Raw genomic sequence first — 3,623 nt, 5'->3', positions numbered from 1 at the left:
AGGGAAGGGGAGAGACACACCGATTGGTTGACTCCCACATGTGCCCTGACCAGGGCTGGGGATCAAGCCCGCAGTCAAGGTACGTGCCCTTAACTGGAATCGAACCTGAGATCCTTTAGTTCGTGGGCTGACGCTCTAACCCAGCGGTTCTCAACCTGTGGGTCGAACGACCCTTTCATAGGGGTCGCCTAAGACTATCGGAAAACACACATATAATTACATATTGTTTTTGTGATTAATCACTATGCTTTAATTATGTTCAATTTGTAACAATGAAATTGGGGGTCATCACAACATGAGGAACTGTATTAAAGGGTTGCGGCACTGGGAAGGTTGAGAACCACTGCTCTAACCACTGAGAAAACTGGCTAGGGCCTCAGTTTGAGGTCTCTGTGGTACATGTTGGGTGAATGAAACCTGGGAGAAGTAAAAGAGAAAAGGTGAGATTTGAGCTGGACCTTGAGTGGGAAGAAGGGAAGTGAAGAAATAGGGCACAGAGTGTTTCACTCACTAGGAAAAGCATGTGCAAGGGCCCTGGGGCAGAAATGCCTGAGTGTCTTCTAAGAATAAGAGAACCAACCCCTCACCTCCATCTCCAGCTTAGCAATTACAAGCACTAAGTTAAATTTGCCCTACCCATTGCTTCTTATAATCTCCTACCCACGCATCATATAATTTCATCAGTAAGAATTTCATAAATACTGCCAGTGGATTACAAAGCTTTATTTTTATTTTGAAATAATTTAAAGGTTATAATATATTGCCAGAATAGTACAGAGAACTCCCATATACCCAGACTCTCCATTGTGTATATTTTACCACTTTGGTGTGACTTTTCCGTCTCTCTATTTGAGAGTAAGTTACAGGTCTGATGTCCATTCATCCCTTAGTGCTTGGAGTGCATTTCCTAAACACAAGAACAATCCGTGAGCTTCACGTTGACCCCACGGTCTTAGCTAACCTTCCTATTCAGATTATTAGAATTCTTTTTTAAAAAAAAAAATATACATTTTTATTGATGTCAGAGAGGAAGGGAGAGGGAGAGAGAGAAGAAACATCAATGATGCAAGAGAATCACGGATCAGCTGCCTCCTGCACGCCCCCGACTGGGGATCGAGCCCACAACCCACACATGTGCCCTGACTGGCGATGGAACCGTGACCTCCTGGTTCATAGGCCGATACTCAACCACTGAGTCCCGCTGGCTGGGCAGATTATGCCAATTCTTGTCATCACAGGTCCTTGGCCACACTGGATTTAGTTGGGGATCCCCCCGGAAGCAGACCCCAGGTGAGGCTGGAGTGCAGGGTGTGTGGGAGGCGACCCCGGGAGTGCTGCCCTGGGGGTGGGGGTGGGGGTGGACAGGCAAGGCAGCTGGTGGAGGGCATCACTGAGCAAATTACCACAGGGGCACGGGGGCGCTAGTCCCGAGGAACTCTGGGAGTCAGAGACAAATGTGTGCCTCACGGTGACCCCCACCCAAGAGGTGGGGGAGAGCCAATGGCTTTAATTTTAAAATACTTTCAACTTTATGTTAAAAATGAAAATTAAGACTTTTTTTTTAAACATAAAAACTGCCATTCGGCCTTCTAAAAAATGTAACGGTCATTTTTTACTACTACTCCTGCTACTGAATACCCAAGCCCGATCTGAATTCACCCCATTGTCCCCAAATGTCTTAGTACAGTTGGTTTGTTCACGCCACGCTCCGGACGAGGCCCACGCATTACCTCTGGTTTCCTGGAGGGCAAGACTCCTGCCTCTTGTTCACGCCTCCATCCCAGCACCTGAATCTGTGCCTGGCCCTCGCCGGTTGGCTCAGTGGGTAGAGCATCGGCCTGAGGACCACAGAGTCCCGGGTCCGATTCTGGTCAAGGGCACGCACTTCGGTTGCAGGCTCCTCCCCAGCCCGAGCCCCGACAGGGCTTGTTCAGGAGGCAACCCACTGATGTGGGAGGATGTTTCTGTCTTTCCCTCTCTTGTCCACTCGCCCTAAAAACCACTGGAAAAATATCCTCAGGTGAGGATTCACAACAACAACAAAAAGTAATAAATAAAACAATTAAAATGATTAGCAAAAAGATAAACCAAAAACTGTGCCTGTTGCCAGGAGATAGGTCAAAATGAGCAAGTTGCTGCCGTTATCATTATCACTATCACCCTTATCATCACCATCATCACCACCACCATCCCTATTATCATCATCTTCACCATCATCACCATCATCATCAACTTCACCATCATCAAACATCATCTTCACCATCGATATAACCATCATCATCATCTTCACCATCGATATAACCATCACCATCATCATCTTCACCATCATCACCATCGATATAACCATCATCATCATCATCTTCACCATCATCACCATCGATATAACCACCATCATCATCATCTTCACCATCTTCACCATCGATATAACCATCATCATCATCATCACTTCCATCACTGTCATCATCATGCACGCCCCCGACTGGGCCATCATCACCATCATGGCCATCATCACCATCATAGTCTTCATCACCATAACATCGTTATCACCACCACCATCACCAACAACATTTCATCTTGAAATGTTGACTCTTGGGCCTGAGCCCAGACCTCCTAAATCTGCATCATTGGCCTCCCTGGTGGATTCTGACACAAGGAGAGTTGGGGATTCCCTCGGCTAGTGAACACGGTGGAGGAAGTAGGGGTCTCTCTACGCCCAAGGAAACGAGGTCCTATAGGCAGCAAGGATCCGCAGAAGGTGTTTGAGGAAAGGAGCGTCCCCCGTAGACTCTCAGAGCTGGGTTGGTTCTTAGAGAACCAGCCATTCATTCATCTATGTATTGATCAACTAGAGGCCCGGTGCACGGATTCATGCACCGCTGGGGTCCCTCCGCCTGGCCTGCACCCTCTTGCAATCCGGGACCCCTTGGGGGATGTCGGAGAGCCAGTTTCAGCCCGATCCCCACAGGCCAGGCCGAGGGACCCCACCAGGCCTCTAATATGCATATAAGATCTTTGGTTAACCTCTTCCTGTCCTCCCCCTCCTCCCTTCCCTCTGAGATTCATCAGCCCGTTGCATGTTTCCATGCCTGTGCGTTGAGCATCTGCCCCCGGGTGGTCATTATGCATCATAGCTACCGGCCGGTCGGCCGGTCCCTTAGGCTTTTATATATATAGATACATAGACCTGGGTGGGTGTCAGGCAGTATTCTAGGTGCCAGGGATTCACCACATGGTCTTTGCCCTTGGGGCAGTCATAGCTGTGGGGCAGTCAGACGTTATTCAATCAGTGCAGATGTGAGCTTATGGGGGGTGTTTTGCGCCAAACGGATGTGGTTCTGGGAGATGTGTGACAGGGAGCCTGGCTTGTTCGGGGGATCAGGGTGGGCTTCCTGGAGGAAGCAAATGACGGGCAGCGTTAGCTAGAGGGGTGGTGAAGGGGACGCTCCAGATCCGGTGTCCAAAGGGCGGGGAGGGGAGGGAGAGTCAGGCCAATACGAGTGCGGCGGGCCCTGGATGGAGCCGCACGGAGGTGCGGGTGCGAGTGTTCCTGGCAGAGGGAACAGCCGGTGCGAAGGCCTGGCAGCGAGAGCGGGTTTGGTGCCGCTGAGGGGCTGAGTGGAGGC

At 49.9% G+C, this 3,623-nt stretch overlaps 1 long non-coding RNA gene across 1 annotated transcript; it reads right to left on the bottom strand.

Annotated features, from left to right (window-relative positions):
* Positions 1-708: 708 nt before the first annotated feature.
* Positions 709-2,011, bottom strand: LOC107184125. Its single transcript, XR_001514948.1, has 2 exons — positions 1,886-2,011; positions 709-907 (listed from the first exon to the last, which is right to left on the bottom strand). It is a non-coding gene; the product is annotated as an uncharacterized LOC107184125 (long non-coding RNA).
* Between the last annotated feature and the right edge of the window lie 1,612 nt (positions 2,012-3,623).

This window comes from Myotis davidii, unplaced genomic scaffold, assembly GCF_000327345.1.
Source record: "Myotis davidii unplaced genomic scaffold, ASM32734v1 scaffold464, whole genome shotgun sequence".
NCBI classification, from domain to species: Eukaryota; Metazoa; Chordata; class Mammalia; order Chiroptera; family Vespertilionidae; genus Myotis; species Myotis davidii.
This window is presented reverse-complemented; position numbering and strand designations above follow the sequence as displayed.